At 44.1% G+C, this 21,611-nt stretch overlaps 1 protein-coding gene across 1 annotated transcript in view; it reads left to right on the plus strand.

The window, feature by feature from the left end:
- Window positions 1-21,611, plus strand: part of HPSE2 (heparanase 2 (inactive)) — a 1,420,589-nt gene that overhangs the window by 200,210 nt on the left and 1,198,768 nt on the right. The window lies entirely within an intron of this gene.

The following is a 21,611-nucleotide window of genomic DNA, read 5'->3' on the forward strand; positions in this document are numbered from 1 at the left end:
ATTGATGTTTCCTGATGGAAACGTAGTGACAAGGAGGGAATGTGGAAAAGTAAATTTTGCCATGTTCTGTGTCCCTACGTGTCATCCATCATATGTTATGTGTGCATGATTAAATATGCATATGCATTCCCCATGTTCGATTCAAGACGCAATTATAGTTGTGTCCACCTCTAGTATGCCAGTTTCCAGTCCTCGTGAATACTACGAATATCAGGCCTATGTAAAGCTACGTTGCCACGTTTCTCAGTGTGCACGTTATTCCATTGTAAAGTCCCCGTTTCTAGGCCTCAAAAGGGCCTGGACACCAGATTCAGCTCCTGTCTCCTGAAGCCTCGCTGAGGAGCGATACAGCCCCCACCTGTATCCTCGACCCTTCACTTACTTCCTGCTTCGCAGTGCCCGGTTCAGCTGGCTCTGCCTCTGAGTCTGCCAAAAGTATGTTATGATTCCAGTTATCAGTTCAGTCCTCCTTCTCTGCATTCCTAAGCTACTGAACCTCATCAATAGTTTCCGTCATTGTCTAGCCTTCACGTCTCCACGTTAGAGAAATACTGCATTTAATGGTCATTTAATATTCTTCATCACGCACTACATGTAGAATAATGCATGGTCCAGTCTTAGAATCAAGTTAGCCTTTCCCCTCCTAACTTATAGTTTATATCAACATGTTCTCTAAACATCAGATACTAGATACTGTTTAGGTACATGTCGCCCTGACTCTCCAGACTTCAGTCTCTGCTCCTAGCACAGAGTTCGAAGCCCCCAGCTTCTCCTAGTGATACGTCATTGCCAGTTTGCGCGCACCACCAGGTTAGAGGTCCCGGCTCCTCAGGTAGCCCCCTCCATGGTTTCCACCCCATTCATGACATATTCTGTTACGTTTGCATCACATGTCTATGTATACGCCCTGTTACACCCACTTTTTACCCTTATCTTTCGCGACTGCTACGCGTCACGCCTTCTGCTCCACCCACTGCTACGCCTACTGCAATGTAATGCTATGTGTTTGCGTTATGTATATATGCTCATGTACTGTTATTAAAAGTTACTCCTCCTCCTTTGTCCTTATCCTTTTCCTGCCCCAGGCAAGCGCTTGCCATCCTATTCCTGTGCAGGTTGTCCTGTTCCTGTCCTTATGCTGTATTAAACCTGCATAACTCCTACTACCTCGAATCTTGACTCTTATTTTATTGAGCTATCTGTTATTCATTTAAGTATTCAAAAATAGGGTATTATTTATTTATTTACCACAGTTTAATGGCCCTGTTTATTACATAAATCGGATGGCATTTGAACTGGGTGTGAACTACAATAACCAAGGTTCAGTGTTTGTTTATTTCTTCAGCAAAACTAATCTTTCAGGGCTGCATGGGGCTCCTCGTTTGGAGATCTATAATGGTGTCTATATCACACCAAACTGTTTGTGAATATATATACATATATATATATATATATATATATATATATATATATATATATATATATATATATATATATATACATACATATATATATATATATATATATATATATATATATATATATATATATATACACTGAAAAAAACAAAGGTTGCAGGGACATTATAGTTAGGTTCAGATTTCACATGTACAAAACCAGAAAAATGTGCAATCCCGCAATGCACTGCTTATGACCTCACATATTATGTCACTCATGACATGGTCAGTGAGGTGGCAGACCCGGGGGCTGCGGAGGGGGCCATGTGCCTCCGCATTACTATTATGTGTACCTCGGGGAGGTGGCGGTCCCCGGAGCTTTGAACATATTTTATAATGCCCTCGGGACCTGGTGCACCCAGGGGCCTAAATGAAAGGAAGCCTGGCAGTCCGGGCTTCGTATTCTTATAATTTTAGGCATGAGTTGCGAATCCAACGTGACTCCCACTGAATTTGCTTTAAAAAAAAGGCTTTTTTGCCCTGAGGGTTCCTTGTGGACCCCACCAAGAGGCCTAGAGGGTCATGGTGTTTCTACCCTGCCCTCTTTTCTCTTCTTTGAAACTTTTTTTCTTGGGAATTAGTTCAACCAATGCACAAGATGGCTGCCAACTCTTCCTTGTTTGAAGTGTTGGTAGTCAATCAGATCTCAGGCACGAGATCGATTGGGAGGACTCACAGATCCAAAATGGCCTCGGTTATATATTAGTTATATATTACATTTCTCAGCAATTACTGAACGTATTTACACCATTTAACAAAAATGTCGCTTTCTGGAACAGGAGCTACCTTTCTACCAAATTTGGTGTAATTCTGTTCAGCTGTTCGGAATATAGCTATCTCTAAAGTTTACTATGGAAATTAACATGGAGAAAAAACGTTTTGGGACACCCCCTTTTTCTCTGCGCCCGCTTGATAGATTACCCCGAGTTTTCAAGACAGCAGCTGAAGTGACTGGCATACTAGTATTAAAAGTTTTGCGAGGATTCGTCGAGCGGCACCAAAGTTATTGGCAAATGAAAAAACATTTCTTCCTGTGGAAACTACATCCTAAATATAACTACCTATTGACATACATATATATATATATATATATATATATATATATATATATATATATATATATATATATATATATATATATATATACACAACAAAGTTTTGCCTGCAAGGAGGAGAAGAGCCCACAAGCAAGGTTCAGAATTCGGCTTTTATTCAGTGTTAAGAGCAGCTTGCGAAATGGATCCAAATCCAGCAACAGCTTTCAAAAGTCAGCCTGACGCGTTTCGTTTTTTAAAACTTCTTCAAAGGCTTTTGACTCGGGCTCCAAGGCAAACAGTTTGTGGGCAGTTACATAGCAATTTATCCTCCGCCTCAATGGGCGTTGCCAAACACATGGCCTCATGGTAATTGTAGTGTCCTGTCCCCCTTCAGTGAGTTGCCAGCCTCGGGGCCCACTTATTATCCAGTTCAATAAAACCACAGTGGGGTGTGCTGCTTTGTACCTCAAAAGCGCAGTTGTCCATTATCTTCCAACAGCAGCCCCCCTGCTCCCTTTCGGTGGCGTTGAAAATCGTCTCCGTGGTGGGCTGACACAGCCCCAGGGCTCTCTCCGCGGCTCAGACATGCCGCTCAAATACAACAAAGTTTTGCCTGCAAGGAGGAGAAGAGCCCACAAGCAAGGTTCAGAATTCGGCTTTTATTCAGTGTTAGGAGCAGCTTGCGAAATGGATCCAAATCCAGCAACAGCTTTCAAAAGTCAGCCTGACGCGTTTCGTTTTTTAAAACTTCTTCAAAGGCTTTTGACTCGGGCTCCAAGGCAAACAGTTTGTGGGCATCTGCACAGCAATTTAACCTCCGCCTCAATGGGCGTTGCCAAACACATGGCCTCATGGTAATTGTAGTGTCCTGTCCCCCTTCAGTGAGTTGCCAGCCTCGGGGCCCACTTATTATCCAGTTCAATAAAACCACAGTGGGGTGTGCTGCTTTGTACCTCTAAAGCGCAGTTGTCCATTATCTTCCAACAGCAGCCCCCCTGCTCCCTTTCGGTGGCGTTGTAAATCGTCTCCATATACATATATATATATATATATATATATATATCCTCCTCACAAACAGCTGCTCGAGCAGTTCCCTGCCTGCAACATCCATGCCGTCGGTGGCAGCAGCAGCCACCCGTAATGCACACCTTTCTTCCACTCCAAAATGAATATCCTGAGATTGAAGGACAGCACACAAGGGTTTCCTTGTGTGCTGTCCTTCAATCTCAGGATATTCATTTTGGAGTGGAAGAAAGGTGTGCATATATATATATATATAATGCATTTGCCGCGACTCAACTGATGCATCCGTGAAATAAAGTGTTTTCCTGCTAACCCCCTCTAGCCTCCGCCTGTCTCTGTTTGGGAGGAGTTCTCTGCATATTTTCCGCGCCTTGCCAGAAGCGTGGTTCGGATGGCCAAGCTACTTCATGGGACCCGGACTATTTTGGCACCGCACTGTTGTACAGTGTTTTCTTGGCTCGAGGGTTCGAGAGCTCCGGAATCCGCCCTGAAGATTGATTGACTAGTGCGGAGTGGGGTATTTTACCTCTAGGATGTTATGTGCTGCATGGCTGTCCCTGCACATACTGTCTTTTCGATCTTCAAGGCTGTAGGGGCCCGAGGGGACTGGAGGAGGCGCCTTTGCTCTTGGATGTGTGGGATCGAGTCATGCCACCCCCAGCCTGCATACTGACACCGGAGCCCAAGATTTCCACGTCCCCACACCACCGACCCACATGCATAATCATGATGCATGTTGGGAGTTGAAGTTCGAACATTTGCTACGATCTCCAACAGGTGAGCTGACTGCTAGGGGAGGAGCTATGTGTCGTCACCATTACTTCAGGTGGAGCAGAGCTACAGGGTTCATTGCTGGACTATCGGGAGTGTAGGGCGCTGAAGAAGGCTAGAGACTGCCGAAATGCATTCGCCACCCTCAACTGATGGATCCATGAAATAAAGTGTTTTCCTGCTAACCCCCTCTGGCTTCCGCCTTTCTCTGTTTGGAAGGAGTTCTTTGTATATATATATATATATATATATATATATATATATATATATATATATATATACACAAACCAAAACTCCAGCACTTCCAGATGGCGAACTGAAGAAAACGGACCACCAGGACCTTTAAATGGCAGAAATCTTTATTTCTTTCACCTCCTCATTCCATGACGCTTTTCAGGCATCAAGTGTCCTTGATCACATACAAGGTAAGCAGTACGCCATGTTTTTTTACACGTTTTTTTCTTTCTCAAATGCAACACCACGTGACCTATGAACAGTGAAGAAACACTCTTTTTTTACATAGAGACGTTTCTACCATGCACTAAAACGTTATCCCCCCATTGATCAAAATGGCTTTGTGCCGGGAAGAAGTACTTCCCTTATTCTCAGACTGTTCTTTCACATTAAGTGACCTCTTCCAAAGGGGCAACTTCTGCTCTTTGAAAACCTCGTGAAACAATCAGGCATACACAGGGGGAAATTCTTAACGTACACTGCCCTAACACATACCCTATGAGCCCACCCGCACATATCCACCCAGGAACCGCAAACTCATACTCTATTGAGTACTTACATAGCATGTGCCCTGGATGCATGCTCATTAACTGGCTAACCAAAGCCCTAGGCGAACATACATGATCCCCTTGCCACAATCCGTGACAGATGGAAGACAGAATTGTATAGGATGCTCCACAAACCGGAATGGTAAAGGATATTGGCCTATCCTCCTGTAGTATCTATAGTCACCAGGTTTCAACTCATACAGTTCAACATCCTGCATAGGGCCTAAGTGTCACCTACTAAAATTAACCAATTATTTCCAGGAGCAAAAAACAGCTCTTCCTTGCTGCAGAACAGCAGAAGCAAATCTGATACATATGGTGAGGCCTTGCTCAACACTGACCCACTACTGCTCGGAAGTCATTGCATAGCTAGAATGAGTAACAGGATAGACTACATTAGAAACACGGGCAGCATACAAACTGTGAAACTTCCCACACACTAAAAAGTGCACCATAACAGCACGTGTTCTTGACACAGTACTTTTACTAGCAAAGAGGGCCATCACAGACTTTTGGAAAGCCAGCAGTGCACCCAGTGCTCATAAATGTAACTGGGTGCTAATGAAATGGGGTGATGCAGATAATCGGGTGCTCAGAAGGTAAGAAGCTTGCAGACTTCGCTACCGTATCCTGTCACAGGAGGGGGACCCACTTCTGATTGAGTTTGAGGCTACCACCAGAGATGATAAATGTCTGCCTTAGTCGAGAAGCAGAGCCGCAGTGAGTCATGACTAAACAAAGAAAGAGCAAAGATACACTTAAGCAGTGCATGCCCGAATGCATAATAGACACTTGCTACAGACTCTACCTGAGTTTGCATCATGCCTAATGATAGCGCTGTTCATATTTGATATCCTTCCTGTGTGCTACCCCACGATAATAAAAACAGTAATGCATGAACTTTATTCCTCATCCCTTAATGCTTGATTGAATGTTATAGCACCCACTCTGACCCAATGTACCCTCTAACTGTAGTTATTTTATGCCTTGCGAGTTTCAAGCATGGTTACCCGCCCAATACTTATGGAGTGAAAGGCCTGAAAATATGCTCACTGCAATTATGTTGACATGTTTGTAATGCTCAACAATCTTTTATTATATGAATTCAATTATTTACAGTGAAAAACTAATGTAAATACCTTTAAAAAAATCATGATATTGCAGAAGAATTTCTTCTACCCCAATATACTAAATTTGGTTGGACTAAGATCTCCTCCAGTCAGTCACTGAACAATGTTTTCTACAGTAATGATAACCCTTGGGAACGATCTATAAATGTGTTATATTTTCCACAACCAAGGCAAACCTAAAATTATGTGAATGTATAAAGCCTTTATGAGATCCAACTCTAGATGTTCGACCGGAACATGAGGAAAGGTAAAGAAAATAGAGTCTATATGGTGTGTAGTTTACCTGATGTTAAATTGGAACTATTCACTGCTCTCAGTATTGTAAGTTCCTTTGTGGATGCTACAGACAATCCTAGATCTTTAAGTCTTTTTAAGTCTATAAACGTTCCTATTGCTCAGAAAACAACTAAAATGATCACCTATTCCATTTGCTTCGCCCCCTCCCCGCTGAGATATAGGTACAGCAACTTAAAAATTAGAAGAGTGCACTATTGAAGTGGTACCTTGTTTGATGAGTTCAACAAATAGGTCCCCATAGGCGCTGAGCTATGTAAATTCACAGAGGATTTTTGTTGGTGGATTATATCCAATTTTAATTTTTCTCACAATCATCCCAGCACAGGCCCACTTTGCCATTCTTCACTTCCTGGAGGAGGAGTCACGATACGAGCAGCGGCGCGAGGAGAGAGGAGAGAGGAGCGGAGCGGTGCAGAACAACGGTTACGGTCAGTGTGGCGTGTGGCGTGCTTAAGCCCACAAGTAGATCATAAGATAAGAAGCCCGAACCCCGCACCCGCAGTCCCCCGTTTATCAGCCGCGCCAGCTCTAACGAACAACACCGATCTATAACCACAACTTTCGGGAACACAAGCTGTGAGTTGTAGCAGCTAACGACAGAGCACATACCTGAACAGAACAGAACAGCTGAAAGTCATCTCCGCCGCGGAGGTAGAGGCTGTGGCGAGAGGAGCTCGCCCTGCTCAGCCTGCTCAGCCTGTTCAGCCTCGAGGACCTCGAGGACCGATCAAATCGGGTAAAACCAGAGCCTTGGCCGTGCCCGGGTGGCAGTCCCAGAGCAGGGGGTCGTCCCAGCTCCACCGAGGCGCTACAGTTTTCAAGGCGCTCGTGTAGTGTGAGAGAAGCCGCATTTACAGTGGAAACAGCGGAACCTGCCGGCTTGCTTGCTTGCACTGACGCGGAGACGCGGACAAACACTGAAGCTGAGAAACATCGAAGCGGCGAGAGCAGCGAAGGCGGCGGCTGAGGTGGAGTAAGTGGGGGAAGCGGCGAGTCGAGACTGCTTCTTTGAGGCTCAAACACACAGGACAGGACTGCACCGCTGGACGCAAGCGGAGTCAGGTCAGTGATCAGCATCCACAACAAAAATAAAAAAACACAAAAATTAATAACCCACAACCCATCATTATAATTGATTTTCACACGCATCGCCACTGCCAACGCAAGACTTGTCGCGCCCGAGCCCGCAGCCAGCAGCACGCAGCACGCCGCCCACAGCGAGCACTGGCATCGGGTGAAGCTTCGTGGATCAAGGACACAAGTCAATACCAGGGGGAAGCTCAGGGGATAGCCTAACCTCCAGGCGGTTAGGCGGTGAGGCGGTAAGGTGGAAAGGTGAAGATAGAGGGGGTGCAGGAACATTAATCCATTAATCCCCTGCACTCGCACCAATCTTGCATTAGCTTGCATTAACTCCCCATCATCAGATCGGGTAGAGTTAGAACAGAGCCAATTAAACATAAAAGACGCCAACAACAACGCAGAAATATGAGTGATGGTACAAGTGATCCATTCGATGAAGAACTAACAGAGGGGCATGACGCGAGCGTCAGTTCCCCCCCCCCCCAATAAGACTCAAAAGACATTTCCTGGCCTCAAAAATGCCGAGATCACAGACTTCCTAATTTCTTCTACACCTTCCTCACCGTTTTTATCTTCTTCATCTCCGGCATCTCCGATGCCCCTGACTCCTTCGTTGCGGCAAATACAGATATTCAAGTCCATCGTCAGCAACAAAAGAATGTCCCAGTCAGTTGGCACGACAACGATAGCCCTGCAGCCACAGAGTATGGCTGACAAAGTAACAGTTAAAGTGCAAATAAACACTAGAGAAGCGCCAAACAACCCCAACGCCCAAAAGGAAACGTACATAGAAACATAGGTCCCACCAGAGGAAAAAACCCTAAACCTGTCAGCAAAGCCGGGCACAACAAACCAGGGTTCTTTCTTTTGCACCGCGGGGCTCGATCTAGGGGCCGCCCACTTATCATCCATAGGAACGGCCATTAGTGACTCGTGGGACAGGGGTATTACAATCACAGAACTCATAGAAAGGTCACAGGGAGAACAGTTGACTGGCAATGCACACACAAACTCGGAAAGACGTAGGGCACAGGAAAGCCGAACAATTTTTGAGGAGCTACCTAAGAATGACAAAACATCAAAATCTCCAGCAGGTTTAGGATCACAGCTAGCACCCGACTGCTCTAGCGAGAACAGCTTAATAATTTGCAGTGAGGTCACAGCAAAACCATCAAAAAGTCCATTAGGAGAGGCTTACTCCCATCACACTGTCATTTCACAAAACAAAGTAATATAATCAAAAGGACCAGAGTCCCAGAATTCAACGTATAAACAATCACCAACTCTGGGATCAGGTCTGGAAAGTGTTTCACAAGATTCCCTTCGGAATAAACCAGAGGACAAAGCTTGGCATAGTCCCCAAACCGGTGGCAATCAATCAGATCTTTTTCCTCCAGAACAAGCTCCACTATGGACTCCATTTATAGGCATCATGGAAACTATCTTGACAGCTTTACTTCAACACTCAGTAAAATTAGAGTTACAGATCGACCTTTTGCAAATCCTGGCTTCTCACGTAGCAGGAATAGACAGAAAAATAACTGAGTTTAATTCCCTCATCGAACGGGTGCAGAAAGACCCGCACACAATGTTGCACAAATGCCAGTGTCTTGAAACAACGATCCATCTCACAGCGCTGCCAAACATATTAACAGACATTTTGTCAGAGGTAGAAAAAATACAAACAAGCTCCACAAAACCGTTGAAGATCCAGGTGCAGAAAATGCCCCTAATCCCCCGACTTGTACTACCAGCGGGGACACTTCAACCAGCGAGGACACAATTGAGGATCCAACGGGAGGAAGCACCTCAGTTACCACCGCAAACATCGGCGGGGACACTTCATCCAGTGAGGACACAATTGAGGATCCAACGGGAGGAAGCACCTCAGTTACCATCGCAAACACCGAGACAGTAATGTCCAAAAACATACAACCCTAACCCATTGGCACCGACGACCCAGACAATCAAGGTAGTCAAGACCCAGGGCCACAAACCAATGAGCAACCAAAACAAACTAACTCTTTAACAAAATGCGAATGAAAGCGCTTGAGGAAAGCTAGACAAAACAAGCAACAAGGAAACAAAGGAACAACACTGCTTAATAGGCACCAGCACCAAGAGACCTCACTGGTCAGCAATATAATACAAAATCAAATAACAGAATTAATAGAGAATGGAAAAAAGGGCAAAGAGTCAATTACTAATTCACAGGAAGACCACGGGGTAATCTGTCTGCACCCTTCCCCACCAACGCCGCCACAGTTAGCAACCCAAAATGAATCCCAAAGCACCTATAAAGTTTCCCATCCAGCGCAAGAAAAGACAAAAATGCAATTGGTGATCGATCTTCCTCCGCAAAAGACCCAAATAGAACAAAAAACCATCACACATTATTTCACAAAGTCGGTCACGTCACAAAAAGAAAACTTGTTGGCCAATGGGTCGCAACAAAGTCTTCTAACAGAAGGATCAGAGCGCCCAAGCCTCTCTCAACCAGTATTTGAGAACGAGCCAGTAGCTCAGACCAATATTCTATATCACGGCTACCGAGCTAATAATCTAAAAATGACCCAAATTAGGCAGGTGGGGCCAAAAGAAGAGTCAGAGGCATCTCATCCAGCTGGTGTACTTGCTCACAAACTTATCCCACATTATAGCTCCAGGGGGAAGCATGACATTCTTAACCGGAGCGCCATTTTAAAACTTATTAACTCAATTGAAACACTGAAACACTTGAAGACTATCCTCATTGAAAGCATCAAATTTAAAATAATTCCAAACGCAAATGGAAGAGAGGTGACAGTGGTAACATGGAAGGATCCCTTGAAGGCCAAAGAATTTTGGCAAGATAGGGAAGAGTTCGCAAAATGGGGAATTGAGATAAGACCGGTCGAAATTGAAAGATACCCGGGCCCGTTATCCACGCTGGCAGAGGCAGGTCCACAGTCCGATAGTGGAATACTCCAGGGTGCAGTCGGCCGCTCGGACAGTAGTAAGGGAGGATGGTCAAACCTACGGATCATCCATCAAGGCTGGTCAGGAGTTTCCAGCCAGGTGCGGAAAGTCTTACCTCCAACGGCAAGCCCAGCGGACAATAAGAGGGATGAAGCATGAAAACCGAACCTGAAGGTATGCTCTTGGAATATAAATGGACTGGGAGGCAAAACAAATGACTTTGAACTAATAGCATTCCTCAAACAATTTGACATTATACTATTCCAAGAGACTTGGTCAATTTCATTGGACCATATAAATGGCTTCAAAGAAATTCAACAACATGCCTTTAAAAGAGGCCTAACGGGCAGGGCAGCGGGAGGACTATCGATCTATTTGAACACCAGCATCCCATGGTCATTTAAGTCAATTGAATCAGGACAAACATGGATCCAATGCATCAAAATCATGCTCCCGCCTGACTCCAGTTCAGGACAACAGGATACCCAAGAGTGTTGGTCATTGGTCATATGCAACATCTATGTACATCCGGCATCAAAGAACAAACTAGAGAAAATTTTGACCCTGAAAGCACTTCTCAAATCCTTGCAAGCCACTTACCCACAGGCGGGTCTGGTGGTTTCTGGTTCTGAACATGTTCCTACTACAAAGGGATCCCGCCTATGATACCCAACGAACCAAGCTGAATGGGAAAACAATCCCTCCAACAATAACAAACCATCGAAAAAAAGACAAGCATGGCCAGATGTGTGCCCAAATGTTAGCCGAAATCGGACTGATTACTCTGAATGGCCGATTCTCGCAGGACCAGCCGGCATCCTCGACCAGAATTGTCAAAAAGGCTCAATCAATTCTGGACTATACTATGGTGGACCTTGAGGTATTCCAAATAGTAGTCACCTATAGAATAATCCACAAACTGGAGAGTGATCACAGTCTGCAAGCAATAGAGCTCAAATTACGACACTCAAGGGCCCCAGCATGCAAAGACCTGACCGTAACCCCGACCCTTTACAATCTTAAGCGTTTAGCATGGAATGGAAAGAATGTAGGTGAAATCATGGTCCATGTGAAAATCATGTCGGCAGAAGATGACGGGAAAAACCCATTAGCATACCAGGACAACTGGGAAAAAATGACTGCAATCCTAACTGACAAATTTGGTCAACAAAATCAGACTAACAAAAGAAAACCCTGTAAGTCACACCAAGCACACCTGGGTGCAATAGGGAGTAAAAAAAGGATTTTTAATCAGGAAATCAGAAAACTTAAAGGGAAAGACATAAAGAGGGGTGACGACATTAAGCGGCAAATCCATAACCTAAGGCAAATATACAAAAAAGAAGTATGGACTGCAAAGATAAAACACCAAACTGAAATCTGGCAACAATTATTTGAAGCCAGCAAATCCAACAACAACAGGAAATTTGGGGCAGAAATCAACAAAGTAGCCAATGGAGCAGCCCACACTTTTAATGCAAACATACTACAGGAAGACTGGATCCACCACCTAGAGCAATCTCAAATGACCAACCCGCAAGTAAGCAATCAACATCTCCTCACCCACCTGCTGAATGAAAAGCATGAAGAAGATCAAACCTTTGGTGCAAACTGGATTACGCAATGCCAAGTTCTAATGGTCTTGACAAAATTGAGGTCAAAAGGCGCGCCAGGCCTGAATGGCTTGCCCAATGGGCTTTTCAAACATGATCAATTGTTTTGGGCAGAATACCTTACCCCATTGTATAATCACGCCTTTCAATCAGGAAGTATTCCCCCTTCATGGAGAGGGAGTATTTTGCACCCAATCTTCAAAGCAGGGGCGCGCACAGATCCAGCGAATTACAGACTGATTGCGCTTATTGATGTAGGGGCTAAGGCATATGCATCAAATCTCCTGAAAGCACTGGAAGATTGGGTTAGCCGTAACAACATCCTCCCAATCACCCAGACAGGGTTCAGGCCTGGAACCAACACGTCATGTAACCTGACAGCGCTGAACCTTCTTGTCGATAAAGCAAAGGCTAAATCAACAAAACTGTACACCTGTTTTGTTGATCTAAAAGCGGCGTTCGACACAGTACCAAGGGAGATCTTATGGGAAAAGATGGCCAATTGGGGCACACATCCGAAGTTGTTATGGGCCATTATAAATCTATACACATCCACCTGGGTCAAGATAAAACTAGGCAATGGAGACAGAACAACATCAAAAATCCCCACCCACATCGGCCTCAAGCAGGGATGTGTATTGGCCCCTACCCTCTTCAACATCTTCACAGCGGACCTCGACAAGTGACCCACCAAAACTAGCCCAACACAAAATAAGGAGTATGCAGTATGCTGACGACATAGTCCTTTGCTGCCAGACCCCGCTGGGTCTTCAACGCGCCATAACAAGGTTGCACAAATACATCTGTATGCATGGGCTGCAATTCAATTACAAAAAAAATGAAAGTGGTATGCTCTGCGTCTCAGCCAGGGCAGCAAACATTCAGATGGTACATTGGGGGAAACAGCATAGAGCAAAGTTCCACCTATAAGTATCTGGGAGTACTGGTTGATTCAAGATGGTCATTAAGAGAACACACCCTGTACAGAAAAGCCCAGGCAAATAAATTGCGGTTCGCCCTAAATATACTAAAAACAAAATTAAAATGTCCATCCAATGTATACTTGCTGAAAGTGATCGCTGCTAAATTTTTACCCTCACTCACGTACGGCTCCGACCTATATAGAGGCAAAGAAGCAAATTTCTTGAACCTCCAACAGTCAGCGCTGTTCAAATACCTTTTCCAAATTCCGACGTTTGCATCACAGGCGCAGGTAAGCCTTGAATTCGGGTTACTAAATCAGCACCAAGCCAGACAAGCCACCATAATAAAAACGTGCTGGAAACTAAGAGCAGCACAAGAGGACACGCTGATGGGTCACTGTTGGTCCGAAATTAATAATCAAACAAAAGGAAAAAAGGCATGGAAAATAACACTGGAAGAAGCATTGAAAAACCTCGACAACATTGGTTAAGAAAAAACACGGCTGGATGGTATTGGCCACGTACGAGAGATGCGTCCCGCAACCGTATTTAGTCAACTATATAACACCATCCAGGCAACAAATGCTAGTAAGATTACGGCTGGGAACCTATACCTCAAAAGAACAGATCCCGGCATGGCGGCAAACATGGCCAACATCATTGTGCAGACTTTGTGATCATTCTGAAGAAACCTTGATTCACGTCTTGTGCATCTGTCCATCTCTGAGCAACTTGAGACGGTATTATCTCCTTCAAATATTTCGCCTTTTCCAAATCAGAACATGTCGGCCAGCAGTTATGTTAGTACTGAACAGCCAACAGCTGGAGATAGCCTGCAGGGCCACCAGATTTTTTCAGAAAGCGAGCCTCCTATTGTTGAAAAATGAAAAAGAGGTGATCAATGGGACAAAACTCAAAGTCTTAGTGAAACAAAAGACTTTGAAGTTAGACAATGAAAGATAGACTTTTTTACTTTGAAATGGACATCAGTCTGCAGATGCATTTTTATTTATTTTATGGAATAAGCTCTTTTGAAATTTTCTTTTTTTTGTAAAGGTTTTAACTAACCATACACAATAAAAATTTTACTTACTTAATTTTTCTCTTTGGTCTTTAAGGGCACATATTCTCCCTTCACTGCTTATTAGATCTGTGTATAGACAGAGAATTTTAACTCCTCTTTTTGATTTTTCCTGAGTTGTCAGACATTTCTGATTTACACCCAGTTGCATTGGTAGTGGGAAGAAGGTCTCAATGTTGGCACTTTCTAAAACTGATCAAAACATTTTAGGTAAGTCCTACTTTCCCAATCTTTTCACTTTTTCTGTAAGCCAATCAAACATCTATTTGCATGTCTAACTCGATTAACTCTTCACAAGTAGAAGGACCTTGAGGAATTTGATCAAGAGCACCTTTCAATGTATCCTTTATCCCTATAGAAGATAGTATCTTAACATGCTATCATCAGGGCTGTGAATGAGGTTTTAAGAACTATACAGCAAGTCTCTATTTTGAGTTGAACTCTTGTAGATTATTGACTGTGCTTAATGTTATTAATGCCACTGTGTTATGTTATTTTATGTATACTGTGTTCTGTGATGTCATGTTATGAAACCAAATATTTATGTAGTGCAATGTTTCCAGACAACTTGGATACTTTGCATTTATGCTTTCAAGCTGCATTTTGTTGTAAAGGATTTTCCATGTAGATTAACTCTAGGTTGGTGTCACAAGGTCCCTAGTGAGCTGGGAAAAGAGTAGCATAAAGAGGACTGGTGGTATGTCTCTCCTTCCAACTGCCCTCTCATTTCCATACAGCAAGATGAATGGCTTGGTACCTCAAACACTGCACCAGATGTAGCCACTGAAATCCAGTACTGTTCCTTTAACCAAAGACGTTCCCTTGAAAGTCTGGGCCCCCTCCAACAGCGTCATCACCCACTGGCCAATAAGGGAGATGGAAATCAGGAAGACGGTGTGTGCTGACACCAGCGGGAGAGAGACGAAGGAGAGGAATGAGACGGCGAGTAGCGGAAACGAAGGACAAACCACGAAGAGACGGAAGGTGAAACAGATGTGGACCCAAGAAGGCTACCGGATACGCCTGGAGGCCAATGACCCTGCGCTGCGCCCATCTACGCTCCAGGAGGAGTGTGGCTATCACAAGTACGCAACCGGTTTGCGGCTGGGCTGGGAGGAGGGACACGACCGGTAACGAGGGCAGTGAACCTCCTCTATTGTTCTCCTATTCACCGGTACCTAAAGACTGCTCACCTCTATATTTGGTCTAGTACCACAGCGTTTTGGTGGTCCCTCACACCCTTGCCCTCTTTACAATTGATTCAACGCACTTACGTACTTTCCTCTTTTGTTTTTTTTGTTTGTGTGCTTCCAAAACCTCCCGACCTGCGAGCTGCCCTAGAAGACCGGAACCGACCCTGACGTAAAGGAGCAGGTTACCGAAGCACCCCAACTTGGTCAGGAAAAGACCGTCTTTCTTTATGTACATTTATTTTTGAGACTGGCTTCCCGATGGAGAAAAGTGTGTGGGAAAATAAAACCTTCACCTCCACGTTCTGGTCTAGCCCTTGATTTCTCTAATCCCCTACAGTAGGAAAAAATGATCTTTGGCCATCTGGCAATCCCTGTGGACGCTTTCAGTGTGGATTGGAGGATAAGGGTTGTCAATACCATGGTTTTAGACAGAAGGGTGCAAGAAAACATTCAGACTAACAACATTTCCAAGAAGAAGTACTAGGCCTCATCACATCTGCTTCCATCCAACACACCCTCCACACATTCCCCAGAGACTCAATCTCCCTGTCAACTCCAGCATAAAATGCATGAAAAAAGCTTTCTATGCACTTCCAGATACACTGGAAATAAAACCACTCATCAAAAACCCATCTCCTGTCAAAGGCAACACATTGGACCTCTTCCTATCAGTATCTCCTGAGACCCATAGCCCGGCACTGGAGCGACCACTTCACCATCCCCTTCAACAACACATATACTGCACCCTAGCACCATCAACCAGAGACATCGGGAAAATATCCTTGTTCTGCATCAAAGACTTACAGCTGGAAAGAAATCAAAGAAGAACTAAACAATCTGCCAGAACACATCCAGCCTAACCACAGATGTTAATACTCTCCACAACATGTACCACACAATTATGAGAACGCATGCCAAACTCTATGATGCACTGAAAACCTGATGCCTCAGTACTCTGGTATGTACACACTGAAGACTATAACAAAAATAAATGTACCATACAAAAACAGGAAAGAAAAGGAGAACTTCAAAACTTCCAGATAACCTAACCCAACTCAAAACACTAATCCTCAATCCCTTATCAACACAGCTAAATGTTCTTACTGCAAGACCAGTCTCAGACAACCAACAGAATCAAAACCTTCTTCAAGGTAGTCAAACACTGTAATAATCATCTCTCAGAAACCACAGTCCCTGCTTGAGTTGACAAATATGCCAATAACCTCTTCTTCACCAAGAGGATGGCCAATATTAGATTAAACATTATTGTCACTTCCAGGGCCTTCTCTCTTACAGCCATCGCTCATCACATCAACATCAAATTGACCTTCTTTAGTTCAGGTTTGAATATTGATCTCTCCAATTTCCTAAGTTTCCTGAAAGCAACCTCCCATGAAGACATCACTCATTCTTCTACCATCATCATTTTACTCCAAAGACAAGCCTGACACCAAGCCAAGGAACTTTCCCAGATGCCATTAAGACAGGCCTGGGTAATCCCCTGTCAAAGAAATCTTTCATGTGGATAGTTGGCCTAAACCAACATCTTCCCATATGTAGGATATATCATTCAGAATAATGCACCATGTCCCGAGCTACAGGAGCACATCTGCAAGAATATTTTTCTATAGGGATACCAATCAGGATTCAGACTACGCAGAATAGCTGAGAGAGCCACATTCCAAATAGCCCCATGACACCCTCCTCCTCAATGACAAGAACAACCCCTGCTGCTGGTTCCTGCTTAGTCTAGGCTCTGCCTTTTGGCCGTCCATCTCTGATCATCAAGTCTAATAGAATGGTAGGACCCTGGAGACCACGCTACCCTTACATGGCCTATTGTTCAAAAGTGACTGGCCACCCTAAAAATAAAATGTGGGCCACAAAGTCAATAGTAGCAACAGAATTGATGAACTATTCAACCCTCCAACAGATTCACAGTCTCACTATAATAAACCCAAGCCTTCCTCATCTAAAAGTACTTTTTAAGCAATAGAAAAAACTTTACAGTAGGAACCATCAAAAATATCCCTGTGGGTGAATTGCAACAAATAAAAAGAAATTGTAGCGAAACGGAAACATATATTACGGCAGCAAATAACCAGATGGAGCACCTGGAATAAAGAGGCAATGAAAAAGACCACCTAGGACAACAGCCAAACAAACTCATAATTAAACACGTTAGACGCTGTAACAAGCTAAAGCTCCCAAGTAGAAGAATAAAACCCTGACATTTTTTCCTCTCAGACTTCCATAATGGTCATAACCTCATCAGAAAGCTCCAGAAATGGCAGTGGTATCTTGTGACTAATTACACGTCCATCAGTAACAGTATCCAGACTTACCCCCGTTTGGGATTTAGACGAGCAAAACATCTAAAACAGCTGTTTTGAAAATCTGAATTTATAGACAAAAAAAACACGTCCACCACTTTTCCAGACAAACCAGTGGGTTTCTGCATATGTTCCAACTGCAAAATCTGTAAACTGGGTGAACTAACTCATGCAATTCGAAACCAGAAACAGGAATATTTTCAGAATAAAAGACTGGATCAATTGTAACAGTACATTTTATATATCTGTCATCTAGTGCACCTGTCTACGACTATATGTCGGAAATTACCAAAAGACCACTCAGAATTAGGGCTGTGCATAATTTAAATTAGGAAGGCTTGGCTGGTGACGTGGTTCACTGAGTTGGCACATACTCATCCATAGGCTGGATCGGCCTTGAAATGAAATATCACTGGTGATGTTTTTGGCCATATCAAACTGACAAGCTAACTGGTGGACATCTGGAAACCTGGCAAACCCTCGCGGGTGGGGCGCCACACTCACCTGGGCAGGGAAAGAGGCTCTGCCTGCTGGATGGCACCACTGGCCTGCTGGGATTGGCCCTCTACTGGGTGGATTATGAGAGCTGTTCAGTCAACAAGAGCTCTAGACACCTCACCACTTGGATGCTATCCTGGCCCGGGTTAAAAAGGTTTCCCTGCCCGGTGCCTGGAGCCCTGGCTTCACCCACCTCTCACAGGGGATTTCAGGAGCTTTTCAGCACACAGCAGTCCCCGACCCTTCCCCCAGTCTGATGTCACCTAGCCATGGTATTGGGCTGAACCTTCACGTTGGGTCAAGTCTTTGTTCCACCCCCTGAAAGAGCACAAGGGTCCTCCCCACTTTGCAGCCATCATGCCCTGGGGTAGAGACTGTCAACCCTGGTCCATTGAATAAGGATGCCTCTGGTTGGTGCCTTCCACCATTCTGGTTCCTGAGCCTGGTGAGCTATGAAGGGTTAAGCCTCCAGCCAACCCCTCTCTCCCCGTGGACCTGCCTGGGAAGCCATTTTTCCTAGACCATTAGGCCCCCACAACGTTTGGGCTTACAGAACCTGGGAGGAAACACAAGTCGGAGTTAACTGCTCTGACTGGCCCATCGGTCATCTGGGTGGCCTGCCATCAATGGTCATCTGGTTGGCCAGTCCTGCGACCAGGTGTCTCGGTCTGACATGATGACCAGAGTGCATGGACATTAGCCAGTGTTGATGCCAGAACTCAATAGGTTCTGTCCTTAAGCCACCAACCAGCTTCTTGCCTCATGGTGGCTCTGCTGGCTGCTGCTCTGGCCATTTGGTCACCCTACTGACCTGCGAGCGGTTGTGCCCCATCCCTGTACCCAGTGGCAGATGGCATGAGGGGAGGCACCTGTAACACACACTGCATGTGATGGAGGCAGCCTCCCATGAACCCGCACCTCGTCCCTCCCAATGGCCTGGTGGCACAGGGACAATGGGCACCAACGGACTGAGACAAAACCTTGGCTCTGAGGGTAACTTTTAATAGATTCCAGCAAAAACAGCTGCTCTACTAGTTACAAAATCCTGACCCAGAATCAAGTTGTCTACATATGATTTAGCAACAGGTACCCCAACGAATATGTGGTGCAATAAGGGCTGTGGAGGTGGCCCCTTTCATCCGCACACCAGTCCCTGAAAGAGCCTCTGTATGCACCAGCCTAGGGCCAGCTATCCCAGGCCAACAAAGGCTCCACGGCCTGTGGCATCAGTACATTTTAGAGAGGTTCTCACTTAGAGCTATGCAGTCACAATCCCACAGATGTTAAATTTGCCCTACTGACTCCTCAGCCAAGCATATATACCAAATATCTGATCCTGCAGTTCCTCTCATAATGAGCAGGTTTACTATTGGAACATGTCATCAGTAGGGTAAAACTAAACTGTCTCAGGACAGTCTACTGGGTGAAAAATCCAACTCTTGGTGAATTCTGCTTCACAATGATATGAAGAGCCAAAATAATAGGACCAAAAAGCAGCATCCCTTTCAAAGCTTGGCTACCACAAGTGGTCGCATTTCTGACACATCCAGCTTGAAACCTAAAATGTCAGAAGTATCATGAGTGCCCGCTTTCACTGTCTGTTTTCATATTGAAAATCATAATGAAGCGAGCTTTAGTACTTCTGTGCATTTTATTTTTTAAAGGTTTTAATTAGCCACCAGTTGAATACATTAATCTTAAATAGCACAGAAGAGCAATAGAAATGCCGTCATCAAAACTTGAAAAGGGGCACAGCGAAAGAAATAAGATTGCAATGACAATATCGGAAAATGTCAAATAATTGCAAACATTACATAAAATGATATATTGTAGACAAAGCGTCTACTAATCCCAATGAAGGCTCGTCCAAACACTCTCAAATTTTGCCCTTGAGCGTGGACCCCTTACTTTTGCTAAAGCCAGTTCCATTCATAAACCCTCCTAAGCAATGCCCAACATTCAGTAATTTTCGGACTAAGTGTTTGGATCCATGCCCTGGCAATGCACAAACAAGCACAAACTATAATAATCGAAACCAAAGATTTCGATAGATTACCCGAGGCAGCTACTGTCCCCAGTAAAATTTCTTTCTCAGTTAATTGAGTATCATTACCTTGTAATTTACTCAACTCACGGGTAACCTCGACCCAAAACGTATTTAACTTTGGACATGTGACAAACATATGTCGGAGATCTGTGGCATATTCATTACACTTCGAGCAGCAAGACTTAAAAGAAGCCTGGGTCATAGCCCACTTAGAGATAACCTCTGGGGTATAGTACAACATAAACATAATACGATGTTGCTGCAACTTCAGGTTAATTGAGGTAACTGCAGCATTAGTTATAGCCAGTAATTCATGTACTTCCTTGTTTGTAATATTGGTTTCGAAGATGCGGTTTAGTCTGGCTGTAATCTGTATACCATCATCATTAGAAGCCAATAATAATCTCTGGTAGACTTTCCCTATGCAGCCCCGACCTGAAATCTGAAAAATTGCACATAATACCTCAGATGGACTGGGTAGGGCTAATAAGCCTTCCCCTCGAATAAAATAAGCCCTGACTTGTAAATATATTCCAAAAATGAATCATGTCCTACCCCAAATTCTTCTTTCAGTGATGCAAATGATCTAAAACCTTGCTCATCATATAGCTGCCCAAGCTGTGTTATGCCGCAGCAATGCCACCCTCTCCCCACAGAGTCGGAAAATATTTCAGACAGTCTTGGGTTATCCCAAAGAAAAATAAATTCATGTAAATTCTGTAGTGCAGAAGCTTTACATATATCTTGCCAGATCCGGGCAATATGTCTGACTATCTTAAATAAAACCCTTTTATAATAATTCGGGTCGGCCATTTTGTACAGTAAAAATCCTGTGTTAGAACCACAAGCCAGCTGATACGCAAACCAAATCTTGCCCACACCAGTTCCCTTAAGTAAACTCTGAATCCGGTTAACAAAATTATCCCAAAAATAAGCTTTGAAGTCTGGGAGTTTAAAACCGCCTTGTTCGTAAGTTAACTTGATATTCCTAAGAGCTCTCCTTGCCCTCCGATAACCCCATATTTAACTGCCAATAGCACTATCTAGCCACTTAAAGAATAACAAGGGAACCTTCAGTGGAATAGTACGAAACAGGTAAAGGAACTTCGGTAAAATATTCATTTTTACTACATTACACCTCCCAATAATAGTAAGTGATAACTTGTGTCAACTAGGCATATCTGCAACAATCTTTTTTAGCAGTGGCTCATAATTTAACGCAATAACATCATCAATGTGATGGCTTAAACAGACTCCAAGATAAGTAGCAGTTCTAGTGATACCTAACGAGAGTGGGGCTGACTGAGGTTAAAAATTTTAAATTGACTGTGACTTATTTAAATTGAGCTTATAGCCTGAGAAAGAACGGAAGCGCTGAGCCTCTT

The sequence above is a fragment of the Lissotriton helveticus genome, chromosome 5_1, assembly GCF_964261635.1.
Source record: "Lissotriton helveticus chromosome 5_1, aLisHel1.1, whole genome shotgun sequence".
Lineage (NCBI taxonomy): Eukaryota > Metazoa > Chordata > Amphibia > Caudata > Salamandridae > Lissotriton > Lissotriton helveticus.